The following is an 18,381-nucleotide window of genomic DNA, read 5'->3' as shown; positions in this document are numbered from 1 at the left end:
GTTTCCATTTTGTATATAGGTGTGTCCGTGCCAAAGTTCAAATTCCACATGTAAGTGATCCTGAAATCAGTCCTGAATACTCATAGGAAGGACTGACGCTGAAGCTGAAACTCCAATACTCTGGCCACCTGATGCGAAGAACCGATTCAGTGGAAAAGACCCTGATGCTGGGAAAGATTGAAGGCAGGAGGAGAAGGGGACGACAGAGGATGAGATGGTTGGATGGCATCACTGAGTCCATGGACACGAGTTTGAGCAGGCTCTGGGAGTTCGTGATGGACAGGGAGGCCTGGCGTGCTGCAGTCCATGGGGTAGCAAAGAGTCGGACACGACTGAGCGACTGAACTGAACTGAAGTGCTATAATATGGCTTTAGTCATTCTCTTTCTGAGTTAGTTCAACTTACTTCACCCAGTACGATAATGTCTAGTTGCATCCATGTGGCTGCACATGGCATTATTTCGTTCTTTTTCATGGCTGAGTAGTATTCCATTGTATGTATGTGCCACTTCTTTTTTATCCATTCAGCCAGTTGATGGACATTTAGATGGTTTCTTTGTCTTGGCTGTTGCGATGCTCTGTCCTTTTGACAGATCCTTGTCACTCTGAGCAATTCCTTGCTTTCTGGGACAGTAATCTTGAGGCTTATCTGGTACCTTCTCTAGAATCAGCTATGTCTCCAAAGGTTGCAGTTCCTTCTAGTAGAAGATGTTATTTATATTCATGGTATGGATAAACAAGTGCTTGCCCGGTGGTGCTAGTGGGGAAGAACCCATCTGCCAATGCAGGAGACATAGGAGACACAGGTTTGATCCCTGGACCGGAAAGATCCCCCCGAGGAGGAAATGGCAACCCGCTCCAGTATTCTTGCCTGGGAAATCCCATGGACAGAGGAGCCTGGTGGGCTACATTCCACAGGGTCACAGAAGAGTCAGACACTGCTGAGTGTCTGAGCATAGCACAAGTATAAACAAAATCGATCAGCAAAATAACAGTATTATTGGCATGATGCCACTCCCAGGGCTTCTCAATGAATAGAGCTATGGAATCTGGACATTTATGTACGTGTGTGTGGGCATACCAACATTTACATCTATGAATATTTATTTCTATATTCATCTCTGTATCTTTTTATGTAATATATATAAGCTCTCCTTGCATATCTACTTGGTTGGGGTACCAGTCCATTGTTAAATAACTGGATTCTGATAGTTGAATAAAATTCTAAATTAAGTCACTATACAAATTGCCAAAAAGAACATTAAAGAACTGTCTGACGCATTAATTTGATAACTTTCAATAGGTATGGTAGATTAATTCAGCTTAGAATAAAAAGAGGTTTAAATTAAAAAATCGTTTAAAAAAATCAATGACTTTTGAATGACAAGCCGATTCCCAGTAATTAAGTGTGAAAGACATTCCATTTAATCAGGAATAAAACCAAGTAAGTCTGGCATCTCTGCTCCTATGCCAGTGGTTTTGGCAGCCGTAGAAAACACAGAAGCAAACGTAAATCTGAAGGAATGTGGTGGGGGAAAAAACAAAGCCATTATCTTTAGTTGCGTCCAGCAGCACGCACGTGAGCTACAAGACCACAGATGCTCAACGGTTGAGGAGTCGTGAGTGATGCTACGCCAGGAAACCCAAGACAATCAACTGAAAAAGTGTTACGAGAAGGAAGAGATTTCATCAAAAATGGTGTAATAATATATGAAAATTGATAGTACTTTTGTACCAGCAGAAGTTGAAAAGTTGAGCAATACATTCACCGTAGCACAGGACGCATGACGTATTTAAAATGCGGAAGACATACGTGAAAAGCGTTCACGTTTGCCTGCTGATGCGATAATGACCTATAATCTTCCGAGACGGGAAGAGTGCATGCACCCTGCGTGGTGTAAAGTCGTATTAAGCCACACATTGTACACACTCTGGTCACATGCTCAATTATTTTATTTTCACAGTGTGACAAGTGGGGCATTGTTGATCGGGCAGAATAAATGCCCAATGACCGCCAAGAAACGCTGTTTCCTTCTTTATGTGTTTTTTTCACTTTTTTTTAATAGGAAGAGCCACTTTATTTTTTATCTCTTTATTTTCGGGGGGGCTGCAACACTCAGAATGTAGGATCTTAATTCCCCAACCAGAGATAGAACACACGCCCCTTGCATTGGAAGCATGGAATCGTAATCACTGGACCCCCAGGGACGTCTTATCTTTATATTTTATTTTTTATTAAAGTGTAGTTGGTTTATGATATTGTATTAGTTTCAAGTATATGGTAAAGTGCTTCACTTTTACATGTATATGTACATACTTTTTTCCAATTATGTTATAACTTGTTACAGAATATTGAATATAGTTTCCTGTGCTATTCAGTAGGTTCTGGTCGATTGTCCATTTTATGTATGTGTGTGTGTTAGTCGCTCAGTCGTGTCCAACTCTTTGCGACACCATGGACTGCAGCCCGCCAAGCTTCTCTGTCCATGGAATTCTCCAGGCAAGCATACTGGAGTAGATTGACATTCCCTTCTCCAATGCATGAAAGTGAAAAGTGAAAGTGAAGTCGCTCAGTCCAGGCAAGAATACTGGAGTGGGTTGCCTTGCCCTTCTTCAGAGGAACTTCCCAACCCAGGGATCGAACCCTTGTCTCCTGAATCACAGGCAGATTCTTTACCAAATGAGCTAGAGGAAGTGTATATGCCAGTCCCAAACTCCTGATTTCTCTCTCTCTCCTTCCCCCTTTGATAACCGTAAGTTTCTTGTCTGTGTCTGTGAATCTATTTCTGTTAGGATGTAAGTTCATGTGTATCATTTCTTTCATATTCTAAGTGATGATCATGGGATATTTGTCTATGTCTGCCATACTTCAGTTAGTATGTTCATGTCTAGTTCCATCTATGTTGCTACAAATGGCATGATTTTATTATTTTTTATGGCTGTGTAATATTCTAGTGTACATGTATTACCTGATCTTTATCCATTCATCTGTCGATGGACGCTTAGGTTGTCTCTCTGTCTTGGGTGTTGTAAATAGCGCTGCCGTGAATATTGGGGTACATGTATCTTTTTGAATTATGGTTTTCTCCAATACATGCCCAGGAGTGGGATTGCTGGATCATATGCTCACTCTGTTTAATCTTTGAAGGAACCTCCATACTGTTCTTCACAATGGCCGTACGAACTTGCATTCCCAGAAACAGTGTAGAAGGGTTCCCTTTTCTCCATACCCTCGCCAGCATTTGACACTTATAGATGTTTTGAATGTGGCCATTCTGACTGGTGTGAGGTGACATCTCTTTTTAGTTTTGATTTTCATTTGTCTAATAACTAACAGTGTGGAACATGTTTTTTCATGTGCCTGTCAGTTATCAGCGTGTCTTCTTTGGAGACGTGTCCATTCCCATCTTCTGCCCACTTTAAAAATTAATTATACTTTTACATTTTAAAATTAATTTTTCTTGAAGCATAGTTGCTTTCCAATATCGTGTTACTTTTTTACTGTATGACAAAGTGAATCAGCTATCCATAGATATATATCTATATCCCCTCTTTTTTGGATCTCCTTCACAGTTAGGTCACCACAGAGCACTGAGTAGAATTCCCTGAGTGATAAAGTAGGTTCTCATTAGTTATCTGTTTTATATGTAGTGTTAATAATGAACATATGTCAATGCTGACCCCCCAGGTCATCCCACCACCACCCCTTTCTCCTCGGTGTCCATATGTCTCTTCATGTCTCTGTCTCTATTTCTGTTTTGCAAATAAGATCATCTATACCATTTTTGGACTTCCCTGGTGGCTCAGAGGGTAAAGCATCTGCCTACAGTGTGGGAGACCTGGGCTCAATCCCTAGGTCAGGAAGATCCTCTGGAGAAGGAAATGGCAACCCACTCCAGTACTCTTGCCTGAAAGATCCCACGGACGGAGAAGCGAAATAGGCTACAGTCCACGGGGTTGCAAAGAGCCGGACACGACTGAGCGACTTCACTTCACTTCACTTCACTTCACTTCACTTCATACCATTTTTGTAGATTCCACACATAGGTGTTAATATACAACATTTGTTTTTCTCTTTCTGACTGACTTCACTCTGTATGAGAGACCCTAGATCCATCCATATCTCTGTAAATTTCATTCCTTTTCATGGCTGACTAATATTCCATTATACACCTGTATGTATGTGTACATATATATATGCACGTGCACACACACACACATACACACACACCCTTTTCTTCAGTTATTAACATATAGACATTCTTTTAATTCCTTGCCATTATGGTTTCCCTCAGGGTATTCAATATAGTTCCCTGTGCTAGTCAGTAAGACCTTGTCTCTTATCCATTCTCGACATCATAGGTTGCATCTACCAATCCCAGATTCAGAAACCCTCCCTCCCCCCTCCCCGTTGGCAACCACAAGTCTGTTCTCTGTATCTCTGAGCATGTTTCTATTTTGTAGGTAGGCTCATCTGTGCCGCATTTTAGACTCCACATATAAGCAATGTTCCGTGGTGTTTGGGTTTCTCTGACTTACCTGACTTAGTAGGATCATCTCTACTTGCATCCATGTTGCTGCAGATTGTGTTACTTCCTTCTTTTTAATGGCCGAGTAGTATTCTGTTGTATACATGTACCACCTCTTCTTTATCCATCTGTCTGTCGATGGGTGTTTAGATTGTTTGCAGATCTTGGCTGTTAGGATCCTGTGTCCTGTAGATAGATACTCATCACTCTTTGAGCAGTTGCTTGCTTTCTGGAACAGTACTTTCCAGGCTTTTCTTAGACCTCTGCCCCAGCTCTGGAATCAGCTGTTTCTGTAAAAGTTGTACTTAATTCTAGTAGAAAATGGTATTTATCTTTATAGAACGTACAAACAAGACATATCATCACAGTAAGTCTTACTGGTGTGATGTTGTTCCTGGGTCCTCTCAGTGAATAGACCTAAGGGATTTGGACATATATGTACGTATTGGCATAACACCATTTATAGCTGCTGCTGCTACTGCTAAGTCGCTTCAGTCGTGTCCGACTCTGTGCAACCCCACAGACGGCAGCCCACCAGGCTCCGCCATCCCTGGGATTCTCCAGGCAAGAACACTGGAGTGGGTTGCCATTTCCTTCTCCAATTCATGAAAGTGAAAAGTGAAAGTGAAGTCACTCAGTTGTGTCCGACTCTTCGAGACCCCATGGACTGCAGCCTACCAGGCTCCTCCATCCATGGGATTTTCCAGGCAAGAGTACCGGAGTGGGGTGCCATTGCCTTCTCCACCATTTATACCTACAAGTACTTATTTCTAGCTTCATCTCTGTGATTCTGGTTATCTAATACATATATGCTCTCCTTGTTGCCTACTTGGTTCTGATGTCTGTCTGTCCATCATTTAATAATTGGATTCTGACAGTTCAGTAGAATTCTAGGTCAAATTGCCATGCAAATTGCCAAAGAGATAATAAATTGCCTGATGCATTAATTTGATAACTTTCAATATGCATGCTAGATTATTTAAATAAGGGACACTCAATTTGGAATAAAAAGAGGCTTGAGTAAAAAAAAATCGTTCAAAAAATGATGTTTTTTGAATGACAAGCCTGTGCCTATTAATAAAATATGAAAGACATTACATAAAAGCAGGAGTGTGGCAAGTAACCCTGGCATCTCTGTCAAGTTTTGGAACCTCTAGAAAATACAGCAGCAAAGATAAATAAAACCTGAAGACATATATAGCAAATATATATGTAAAATATAGCAAAACGATTATCATTTATGGCAGAAAATGAAGAAGAACTAAAGAGCCTCTTGATGAAAGTGAAAGAGGAGAGTGAAAAAAATGGCTTGACACTCAACATTCAGAAAACTAAGATCATGGCATCTGGTCCCATCACTTCATGGCAAATAGTGGGGAAACAGTGGCAGACTTTATTTTCGGGGGTGCTCCAAAAATCACTGCAGATGGTGATTGCAGCCATGAAATTAAAAGACGCTTGCTCCTTGGAAGAAAAGTTATGACCGATCTAGACAGCATATTAAAAAGCAGAGACATTACTTTGCCAACAAAGGTCCATCTAGTCAAAGCTATGGTTTTTCCAGTAGTCATGTATGGATATGAGTGTTGGACTATAAAGAAAGCTGAGCGCCAAAGAATTGATGCTTTTGAGGTGTGGTGCTGGAGAAGACTCTTGAGAGTCCCTTGGACTGCAAGGAGATCCAACCAGTCCATCCTAAAGGAAATCAGTCCTGAATATTCATTGGAAGGACTGATGCTGAAGCTACAACTCTGGCCACCTGATGTGAAGAGCCTACTCACTGGAAAAGACCCTGATGCTGGGAAAGATTGAAGGCAGGAGGAGAAGGGATGACAGAGGATGAGATGGTTGGATGGCATCACCGACTCAATGGACATGAGTTTGGGTAAACTCCAGGAGTTGGTGATGGACAGGGAGGCCTGGCGTGCTGCAGTCCATGGGGTCACAAAGAGTCACACACAGCTGAGCGAATGAACTGAACTGATTATCATTTATAAGTTGTCTCTAGCATTATGCACATATGCTAAATAGTTGAAGAACCAGCGAATGATTCTATTCCTGAAAACCCAAGAAAATCAACTGAAAGAGTATTACAAGAAGTTAAAGAATTCATTAGAAATGCTTGAATAATATCTGAAAAGTAGTAGTGCTTTTATGTCAGCAGTGAAACAATACATTCACTGTAGCAAAAAAGATGTACAACCTCTTAAAAATATTCAGGACACATGCAATAATGACGTGTTAACCTTCTGAGATGAGATTACACACCATGTCAGGTATAGTCTAATGCACACATTGTACAGTCTCTGACCACATGCTCCATATTTTTATTTTCAGAGTGTGGCAAATGGATGGTAGCATTCATCTGGCAGAATACATGCTCAATGACAGCTAAGACAGGATAAGTATTTTTTATGTTTTGCTTTGTTTCTTATAGGGAGAGCCACTTTATTTTTTACTTATATTTTTGACCTTGTTTCCCCAACTCTGTTCTCCTTTCTCAAGCTTGCTTTGGTTATTTGGGATCTTTTGTGTTTCCATAGAAATTAAAAAAAAATTTTTTTGTTCTAGTACTGTCAAAACTGCCATAGGTAATTCGATAGAGATTACATTGAATCTGTACATTGCCGTGGGTAGTATAGTGATTTTGCCAATTTGCTTTTTCCAATTCAAGAGCATGATATATCTTTCCATCTGTTTGTGTTGTTTGATTTCTTCCATCAGCACCTTAAAGTTTTCAGAGTGCATGTATTTTGCCTCCTTATGTAGGGTTATTGCTAGATGTTTTATTCTTTTTGATATGGTCCATAGGAATGTTTCCTTCATTACTTTTTCTCATTTTTCGTTCTTAGTGTATAGAAAAGGAGCACATGTCTGTGTTTGAATTTTGTATCCTGCAGCTTTATCAAATTCATTGCTGATCTCTAGTAGTTTTCCGGTGGCGGCGTCAGGATTTTCTTCGTATAGTATCGTGTCATCCGCAACCAGTGACAGTTTTATTTCTGCTTTTCTAATCTGGAGTCCTTTTTTATTTATTTTTTCCTCTAATTGTTGTGGCTAGGACTCCCAAAACTCTGTTGAGTAATGTTAGTGACAGTGGACATCCTTACCTCGTTCCTGATTTTAGAGAAAAATGCTTTCAGTTTTGCACCACTGAGTGTAATGTCAGCTGTGGGCTTGGCATTCTCTGTTTTTGTGCAGTCACTGAGTTGTGTCCAACTCTCTGTGACTCCATGGAGCACAGCACGCCAGGCTTCCCTGCACTTCACTACCTCTCAGAGTTTGCTGAAACTCATGTACGTTGAGTCAGTGATGCCATCTGACCATCTCATCCTCTATCACCCACTTCTCCTGCTGCCCTCTCTTTCCCAGAAAAAGTGAAAGTGTTACTTGCTCGGTTGTGCCTGACTCTTTGCGACCCCAATGGACTGCCACCCACCAGGCTCCTCTGTCCATGGGATTCTCCAGGCAAGAGTACTGGCGTGGGTTGCCATTTCCTTCTCCAGGGGATCTTCCTAAACTCAGAGATCAAACTCAGGTCTTCTGCATTGCAGGCAAATTCTTCACTGTCTGAGCCACCAGGGTATCCCTATCTTTCCCAGCACCAAAGCTTTTTTCACTGAGTTGGCTCTTCACATCAGGTGGCCAAAGTATTGGAGTTTCAACTTCAGCATCAGTTCTTCCAATGAATATTCAGGGCTGATCTCCTTCAGAATGGACTGGTTGGATTTCCTTGCTGTCCGAGGGACTCTCAAGAGTCTTCTCCAGCGACACAGTTCAAAAGCATCAATTCTTTGGTGCTCTGCCTCCTTCATGGGTTTATCATACATGGCTTTTATTATTTTGAGGTAGATTTCCTTTCTGGAGGAACTGTTATCATAAACTTTCTGGAGAATTTTATCATAAATGCATGTTGAATTTTATCAAAAGACTTTTCTGCTTTTATTGCGATGATCATATAGTTTTTATTCTTCAGTTTGTTAATGTGTATCATGCTGATTGGTGAATATTGAAAAAATCCTTGCATCCCTGGGATAAATCCCACTTGATATTTGTGGTAGACCCTTTTAATGTACTCTTGGATTCAGTTTGCTGGTTTTTTTTTTTTGAGGACTTTTGCGTCTATTTGTAAGTGATATTGGCCTGTAATTTTTTTCCTATGTGATATTTTTATCTGATCTTGATATCAACGTGATGGTGGCCTCATAGAGTGAGTATGAAAGTATTTTTTCCTCTGCAATTTTCTGGAATAGTTTCGCAAGGATAGCTGTTAACTTTTCTATAGATGTTTGATAGAACTCACCTGTGAAGCCATCTGGTCCTGGACTTCTGTTTGTTGGGAGTTTTTAAATTACACATTCAGTTTCAGTTCTTGTAATTGATCTGTTCATATCTTCTGTGTCTTCCTAGTTCAGTCTTGGAAGATTATACCTTTCTAAGAATTTGTCCATTTCTTTTCAGTGTCCATTTTATTGACATCCAGTTCCTTGTAGTAGTATCTTATGGTCCTTTATATTTCTGTGGTGTCAGGAATAATTTTCATTTTTAATTTTATTGATTAGGGTCCTTTCCCTTTTTTTCTTTATAAGTCTGGCTAAAGGTTTATCAATTGTATAATTTTTTTTCTCTTTTTTCCTGAGGTAAGCTTTTCTTAATATAAACTTCCGTCTTGGAATTGCTTTTGCTGGAACCCATAGGTTTTGCCCTGAGGCTCATACAGTATGGAAAGAGGTAAATACTGAAATATTTTTTATTACTGGCTTTTTATAAAGAATAAAATCGAGATTTTCACAGGAGTAATGCTGTGAGAAAGAATCGCTTCCTCCGCTGAAGCCAGAGTTGTGCATTTCCATTGTACCAGTAGTCCTCTGTGTTGAATTCAGCAGAGAGGTCCAGTTAATATGCGAATGGGAAAGCCCCTGGAAGTGACGTCACAGAGACAGACCGGCAGTGAGAGCTGGTTCTCTCATCCAGGTACCAACCAGGCCCGACCCTGCGTAGCTTCTGAGATCAGACGAGATGGGGCGTGTTCAGGGTGGTATGGCTGCAGACAAGGGCCAGTTCTGAAGAGACGGACTCAGCAAGCAAATAGCATCAAGTTGAAGAGTCACAAGAGAGCAAAACACAAAGACAAGGTTCTAGTCTTCATGCTCAAGTGACAACTTGTGGGGGGAAAACCCAGCTTGTCTTCGAGTAATGAAGCTTTAGGTCCTTTCATTTCTTTACCTTTGTATTTTGCATTGGGGTTCAGCCGATTCATAATGTTGGGATAGTTTCAGCTGAACAGTGAAGAGTCTCAGTCATTCATACACATGTATCCATTCTTCCCCAAACTCCCCTCCCACAGTCCTTGCCCTTCGAATTGCGGTCCAATACTGGGTGTCACCCTTTTGCAGGAAGGGGGATCCCTTCCAGGGCTTGAGAGGGGGCTCACGTGAAACACTTGGAAATGAATTGTCCCAGGAGACACCTGTGCTGACCAAGCAAGAGACTTGATTGGCAAGGGGACCCCCCGGGAGGAGGGCAGGAGGGTGCGGGAACCCAGGAGGACTGCTGTGCCACGTGGCTCACAGTCTTAGGTTTAATGGTGATGGGATTCCTTTCCTGGCTGTCTTCGGCCAGTCGTTGTGACTCAGGGTGCTTCCTGGGGGTGCCTGCATTGCTCAGCCAAGTTGGATGCCAATGTAGCCATTTAGACACATGTGACGTCATTTGTCTCTGTGACGTTATATCCAGGGGCTTTCCCATTCATCGTTTAGCTGGCTATGCCCCAAAGCCATGGGGCTTCCCTCATAGCTCAGTTAGTAAAGAATCCGCCTATAATGCAGGAGACCCTGGTTTGATTCCTGGGTTAGGAAGATCCCCTGGAGAAGGGATGGGCTACCCACTCCAGGATTCTTGGGCTTCCCTGGTGGCTCAGCTGGTAAAGCATCTGCCTGCAATGCAGGGGACCTGGGTTCAATCCCTGGGTTGGGAAGATCCCCTGGAGAAGGGAAAGGCTACCCACTCCAGTATTTGGCCTGGAGAATTCCACAGACTGTATAGTCCATGGAGTCGCAAAGAGTCAGACTGAGCGACTTTCATTTCACTCACCCCAATTCTGGGAGGTGAGTAGCACCCATGGCCTGACGCCTCCTCTCTCCTTTTCATCGTTCACGAATCCGTCCAGTTGGTGGTACTTTCTTAGTTCTGCATTCTGTACTAGGACCTACTGTGGTAAGATGACTCCTACGAGTGGTTATTATCGTGCCTGGCCAGGGAGGGCCGTTTCAGTCAGTGGCTCCCCTGATAGAAATGAGATGATTTCTTTTGAATGGCTGAGTAATATTCCATTGTACATTTATACATCTCCTTTCTATGTATAGGCGATGTAATATGATATTTGTCATTGTCTAGCTGACTGACTTCCTCAGTATGATCATCTCTAGGTCCATCCACATCACTACAAATGGCATTATCTTGTTCTTTCTTATGGCTGTGTAATATTCCATTATATATATGTACCACATCTTCTTTATCTATTCCCCTGTTGATGGATATTTAGGTTGCTTCCATGTCCTGCCTATTGTAAATAATTCTGCTGTACACTGGGGAAAGGGAAAGTGAAAGTCGCTCAGTCATGTCCGACTCTCTGCGACCCCATGGACTACCCAGACCATGGAATTCTCCAGGCCAGAACACTGGAGTGGGTAGCCTTTCCCTTCTCCAGGGGATCTTCCCGACCCAGAATCGAAGCAGGGTCTCCTCGGGGGAAACTTTACCAACTGAGCTATCAGGGAAGCCCTGTACATTGGGGTGCCTGTATCTTTTTTTGAGCCGTATTTTTCTCTGGCTGTGTGCCCAAGAGTGGGGTCGTTGGATCATATGGTAGCTCTGCATTCTGGTTTTTTAAGGAACTTCTGTGCTGTTCTCCATAGTGGCTACACCAGTTTGCATTCCCACCAGCATGTAAGAGAGTTCCCTTTTCCCCACACTCTCTTCAGCATTTCTTGTTTATAGATTTTTTGATGAGGGTCATTCTGGCCAGGTGATGATGATTTGCAGTTTGGGTTTGTACTTCTCTCATAATTAGTGATGTTGAAGCATCTTTTCGTGTGTGTATTGGCCACCTGTATGTCTTCTTTGGGAAAATGTCTACTCAAGTCTTTTGCCTGTTTTCTGATTTTTTTTTTTGTTTGGGTACCGTTTCTACTGTAATATGAGAATATTTACATTTTAATGTGAAGCTTTCCAAAAGTTTTTATTGATGCGACTAAAACCGTTACAGTTGGATTCCTGAAGATTCCCCAAGTTGCCTTTTGAGGGCAGTGTTCCCAGACTCTCCTTCTGGACGACTGTCTTTCATTAATTGAGGCCTTACAGTGAGTAGTTGCAGGTACGATGGGAATGTGGGCTGGCTACAGTGAGTGGTTTCAGTGAGTGGTTTCCCTGAACACTTGGCAGCTTGTGAGACATGCAGAATCTCAGGGTTCATCCCCAACGTCGTGAATGGAGTCTGCCTTTGAACTACATTCTCAAGGGATTCATGGCGCTCAGTCACGTCCAAACTCTTTGCAGCCCCATGGACTGTAGCCCATCGGGCTCCTCTTGTCCATGGCATTTTTGGGGATCTTCCTTCCACAGGGATCGAACTCTCCTCTCTTGAGTCTCTTGCATTGGCAAGTGGATTCTTTACCACTGAGCCATGTGGGGACAGATTTGCTGGGTATTGAGAAATGCGGCATCATTGGTGTGTTCTACAGGGATGGGCGAAAGAAATGGTTCTGTGAGGGTAAGAAGTGGCAGGCTATACAGACCATATTACTGTATTTTAGACAAATTTTTTTCCAAGATATTAAAGAGATGAAGGGAGGACAGTCGAATTGGAAGCCAGATGTGTACTGATGGGTATTATTTTGGGGTTGGGTTCAGTAGGCAAGTGGGAAAGAAGGGCCTGGCGTCTTGGAAAACATGAGGAGGATGCAATTGATGGTGGAAAGGAAGAGAAAGACAGGAAGGCCTGTTTAAGGGGCAGGTTTCTGGTGAAGGTTGGAGCGGGCTGCATCAAAGGCTGCTGCAGGACTGAGGAGGAGCTCCTTTTTTAATTTAATTTTATTTTATTTTATTGATGTGGACCATTTTTTTAAAGCCTTTATTGAATTTGTTACCATGATGCATCTGTTTTATGCTTTGTTTTTTTGGCTGTGAGTCATTCAGGACCTTAGGTTCCCAACCAGGGATCGAACCTGCAATTCCAGCATTGGAAGGGGAAGGATTAACCCCCAGACCACCAGGGCAGCCCTGAGAAGCAGCTGCTTTACAGAAACGAGCTCTCAATGAAGGCAGGCATGGGCTCGAAAAAAGCGGAATTGTCGAGTAGAGAAGAAAAAGAGAACAGGCTGTTGGGTTCCATTTCAGAATAACAGACAAAACATCTATGACTCAAGCAGCTATATAAAAAAAATGTTGAGTCTGCCAGGCTAACTGTTGTTCAGTCGCTCAGTCGTGTCCGACTCTTTGCGGCCCTGTGGACTGCAGCACGCCAGGCTTCCCTGTCCCTCACTATCTCCTGGAGTTTGCTCAAGCTCATGTCCATTGATTTGGTGATGCCATCCAGCCATTTCGTGCTCTGTTGTCCCTTTCTTTTCTTTGCCTTCAGTCTTTCTCACCATCAGTGTCTTTTCCAGTGAGTTGGGGCTTAGCAGCAGCTGGCTAAACTACTGGAGCTTCAGCTTCAGCATCAGTCCTTCCAATGAATATTCAGGGTTGATTTCCTTTAGGATTGATTAGTTTGATCTCCTTGCAGTCCAAAGGACTCTCAAGAGTCTTCTCCAGCACCACAATTGGAAAGCATCTGTTGTTTGGTGCTCAGCCTTCTTAATGATCCAACTCTCATATCCGTACACGACTACAGGAAAAACCATAGCTTTGACTCTAAGACCTTTGTCGGCAGAGTGATGTTCCTGCTTTTTAGTATGCTATCTAGGTTTGTCATAGCTTTCCGTCCAAGGAACAAGGCTAGCTGAGATGCTTTATTTCGACTATTTGTGAAACCAATAAACTGCTTTGTACCACAATTAAAGAGCTTACAATGAGACCTGTGAAGAGAATACGGACTCTGATGGTGAGGAAGTAGAAACAGGAGAGTGGAAGGTTGTGGCATGGAGGTGCTGTGGTCTCAGAGCTGCCCGGGATGTGGCCGGGTGGAATGATACGTTAAAAAAGAAATGAGGCGAGGGCCTGCGAGAGAAACATGGAGCTCCCAGAACCACAGGATACTTTCTTTCTGAGGCGAAATTCCATAGAACATCCTGTACACAGAACTGGAGTGCTGGTGATCCCGTTTCTAAACTCATTAGAGAAAACAGCTTTCCCTTTGACGTTAATCGAAAATAAATATCCCAATTCCATTATCAGTTGAGGAAAAGGTCTGTTCATGGATGTTTCTGCAGTAACTTCCTTTGTTGTTGTTGTTCAGTCACTAAGTCGTGTCCAGCTCTTGCGACCCCATGGACTGCAGCACGCCAGGTTCCTCTGTCCGCCACTATCTCCCAGAGTTTGTTCAAACTCTTGTCCACTGAGTCGGTAATGCCATCCAACCCTCTCATCCTCTGTTGCTCCGTTCTGCTCCTGTCTTCAATCTTTCCCAGCATCAGGGTCTTTTCCAGTGAGTCCGCTCTTTGAAACTCAACGTATTGGAGCTTCAGAATCAGCGCTTCCAGTGAATATTCAGGGTTGATTTCCTTTCACATGGACTGGTTTGATCTTGCAGTCTCAGGGACTCTCGAGAGTCTTCAGCATCAAGTCTTCAGTGCTTAGCCTTCTTGAATGATTAGTAACGACACTATTTCTCTGTCTACTGCCAATGAAAGAATCACATAAGACTTCTCTGTGAAGCATCTTATGTGTTATATATTTAATACTTATTTTTGATTGTTTCTTTGGCTGTGTTGGGTCTTAGTTATGTTGCACAGGATCTTTGATCTTCATTGCAGCATGCAGGATCTTTTCAGTTTCTGCATGTGGGATCTACTTATCTGACCAGGGATCCAGGTGGGGCCCCCTGCATTGGAATCTCCAAGTCTTGGCCACTGGACCAGCATGGAAGTCTTTTTATAATATATATATATTTACACATGTACACCCACGGCTGATTCATGTCAATGTATGCCAAAAAACCACTACAATATTGTAAAGTAATTAGCCTCCAATTAAAATAAATAAATTAATTAAAAAGAAATTTTTACAATTTGTATTGGTTTCCGCCATGTGCATCCAAGTCGCTTCAGTCGTGTCCCAGCTTTCTTTTTGCAGACTGGATAAGATCCGCCCTTCCTTAATCATTTTATTTACCTCTTGTCTTTGTTCGTGAGCAAAGAGCTTACCTGCATGCTAAGTCGCTAAGTCACATCTGACTCTTTCTGACTCCATGGACTGTAGCCCACCAGGCTCCTCTATCCATGGGATTCTCCAGGCAAGAGTACTGGAGTGCGCTGTCATTCCCTTCTCCAGGGCATCTTCTTGACCCAAGAATCGAACCTGTATCTCTTGTTTCTCCTGCACTGTCAGGCAGGTTCTTTCCCACTCATGCCACCTAGGAAGCTTTTTTTTTTTAATATTATTTTTAACTGGAGGATAATCGCTTTCCAATAATATTGTGTTGGTTCCTGGCATACATCAACATGAATCGGCCATAGGTATACATATGCCCCCTCCCTCTAGAACATTGGGGCATCTCAGATCATGTTGCCAACACTTACGCTTTCTCACTCATTCTTCCCAGTCAGACAAGAGCATCTACCACCGGAGTCAGTTGGCTGATGACCGCCAAGCTCTACCTCTGGTCCAGACATCCCATTGTCTGACTCCTAGGCCCATGGATGGAACCACCTACTGAGTGCCTCCACATGCTGGGCTCTGAGGCACCTTCAAACTTGTTTTATTCCCACCATCACTTTGAAACCCTCAGTTATGTATTTTTTTGGGGGGATATGTTATTTTTTTAATTAATTTATTTTAATTGGTGGCTAATTACTTTACAATATAGTAGTGGTTTTTGCCATACATTTTAGACATGAATCCACCACGGGTGTACATATGTCCCCCATCCTGAACCCCCCTCCCACCTCCCTCTCCATCCCATCCCTCTGGGTCATCCCAGTGTACCGGCCCCGAGCACCCTGTCTCATGCATCGAACCTGGACTGGCGATCTGTTTCACATATAATATACATGTTTCAATGCTATTCTCTCAGATCATCCCACCCTCACCTTGTCCCACAAAGTCCACAAGTCTGTTCTTTACATCTGTGTCTCTTTTGCTGTCTCTCATATAGGGTCATTGTTAACCATCTTCGTAAATTCCATATATATACGTTAGTATACTGTATTTGTGTTTTTCTTTCTGACTTACTTCACTCTGTATAATAGGCTCCAGTTTCATCCACCTCATTAGAACTGATTCAAATGCATTCTTTTTAATGGCTGAGAAATATTCCACTGTGTATATGTACCACAGCTCAGTCTAGTTTTTCTCTTTCAAGTGGCTCCCGCCTCCCATCCAGATGTAGGGTTAAACATGAAAGAAAGTGAAAGTCACTCAATCCTGTCCAACTCTTTGTGACCCCAAGGACTATAGAGTCTGTGGGATTCTCCAGGCCAGACTACTGGAGTGGGTAGCCTTTCCCTTCTCCAGGGGATCTTCCCAACCCAGGGATTGAGCCCAGGTCTCTCCCATTGCAGGCAGATTCTTTACCAGCTGAGCCACCAGGGAAGCCCAAGAATCCTGGAGTGGGTAGCCTATCCCTTCTCCAGGGGATCTTCCTGACCCAGGAATTGAACCTGGGTCTCCTGCATTGCAGACATATTCTTTACCAACTGAGCAATAAGGGAAGCGTATATAGGTTTTAATTTTACTTATTGTGCTTCATCTTTTTATTTTTTTCACATTATTCTTTCAGTTGCTGAATTATACCACCTACTTTCCTTTGGATGGTGAATATCTCCATTAAGTGTTTGGTGCTCAAGTTCCTCGGCTGTGTCCAACTCTTTGTGGTGCTGTGGACTATAGTCCACCAGGCTCTGCTCTCTGTGGGATTCTCCAGGCAATACTGGAGTGGGTTGCCATGCCCTTCTCCAATCTCCATCAAGACTTAATTCTATTAATAACCAACAAATACTTTCACGGAGTGACCTTGTTAGCTCCTATTACCTAGTTTCAATATGTTTAGATCCCATATTCTCAGTTACTGATGACATCCTCTGTATTTTCCGGATCGTATTTGCTATATTCAAGAGAACACTGTATCCTTTACCACCATGCGTTTCTAGAATTTAATTTTAATCCTGCCCATTTCTACTAGCTAAAGATAATGTGGGATATTGATGCATCTGTCCTTTTTCATTTTGATAGATTCCCTAATATAAAAACCAGTTATGTACATGAAAAATACCACTGTTTCTACTTTGATACCTATTTCACTTGTATAGCATTCTTCTGAGTAGCCATATTTCATTGATATAATCAATAGAGCAAAAGCTTATTAATTAAACTAATTCAATTTTTATAGGCATTTCAACATTGATTACACACCTAATGAATTTTCTGTTTAATTCAAATCAGTCTGACATATCTGATTCTCTTAAATGCTTTTAAGCACCGTATGGAGCACAATACACACATATTAAACTTATTGAAAATTGGATTGGTTCAATCAGGTCAAAAGTGCTAATAAATTTAATAGTGTTTCTCTACTGTCTGTATTCTTTTCTCCCTCTTGTGTGCTGTGCTTAGTCTCTCAGTCATGTCTGACTCTTTGCGACCCCATGGACTGTAGCCCGCCAGGCTCCTCTGTCCATTAGATTCTCCAGGCAAGAATACTGGAGTGGGTTGCCATGCCCTCCTCCAGGGGATCTTCCCAACCCAGGGATCGAACCCAGGTCTCCTGCATGAGCGGCAGATTCTTTACCAACTGCGCTACCAGGGAGGCTTTTCCCTCTTTCTCATTTTTAAAATAATATTTATGTTCATTTATGTATTGGGCTGTGCCAGGGGTTAATTGGGACATGTGAACTCTTGGTTGCAACATGTAGGGCCTATTTCCCTGACCAGGGATCGAACCCCGGACCCCTTGCATTGGGAGCACAGAGTGTCGGCCACCGGACCACCTGGGAAATCCCCCGTCTTCCTCCTTTTTAAGGCTGTCTTTGGTTTCATCCATTTTACCTACTGTATATATGTCCAGTGTTCCAATGGTCCTACACACCATAAAGATGAGGCATATTCTCTAGCTGCCCACAGCTGAAGGATTTGGTTCACCAACCAGTATTTATTCCTGATCTAGGTCATGAGGATTGTTTGCACCTTCCCAGATGATTTTTCCCAAGTTGATTACTCAACAAGAGATGTCCTGCTTTTACAGTGCTCTGCCGTCCTTGACACAAGTGAAGCATCCCAATCACTGCTTCCGACAGTTGGTCAGTTTCATTTCCTGGTAACCCTAGCTTTTCTCCCAAGCTGTCCCTTGATCTGGACACCTCAGCTTCTTCTTATAATACAGTTCATTATAAGCTTCATTTAGAACCACGTGCATTCATTACACAGGCCAGAGTCGCCTTCTCTGCCGTTGTTGGTCCTGAGGGCACCTTAGTCACGTCCAGTCCCATGAGAGAGTCTAGGTCAGTGCAGCTCTTTGAAATTCCTACCGCTCTTGTCCATCTGCCATTTAGTCCTGGGTATTGAGTTCTCTCTGCCCTCTGATGCAGGTCCGTCTAGTCAACAAAGGTCCATTTGGTCAAAGCTGTGGTTTTTCCAGTAGTCATGTATGGATGTGAGAGTTGGACCATAAAAAAAGCTCTGAGTGTCAAAGAATGGAT

The 18,381-nt window shown here is 42.6% G+C and overlaps 1 long non-coding RNA gene across 1 annotated transcript; it reads left to right on the top strand.

The window, feature by feature from the left end:
- Positions 1 to 8,213: 8,213 nt before the first annotated feature.
- LOC112582117 lies at positions 8,214 to 17,259 on the top strand. The gene is made up of 2 exons (XR_003106698.3): positions 8,214 to 9,259; positions 16,467 to 17,259. It is a non-coding gene; the product is annotated as an uncharacterized LOC112582117 (long non-coding RNA).
- Positions 17,260 to 18,381: the final 1,122 nt, after the last annotated feature.

Source organism: Bubalus bubalis, chromosome X (assembly GCF_019923935.1).
Source record: "Bubalus bubalis isolate 160015118507 breed Murrah chromosome X, NDDB_SH_1, whole genome shotgun sequence".
In the NCBI taxonomy this organism is placed as follows: Eukaryota; Metazoa; Chordata; class Mammalia; order Artiodactyla; family Bovidae; genus Bubalus; species Bubalus bubalis.
This window is presented reverse-complemented; position numbering and strand designations above follow the sequence as displayed.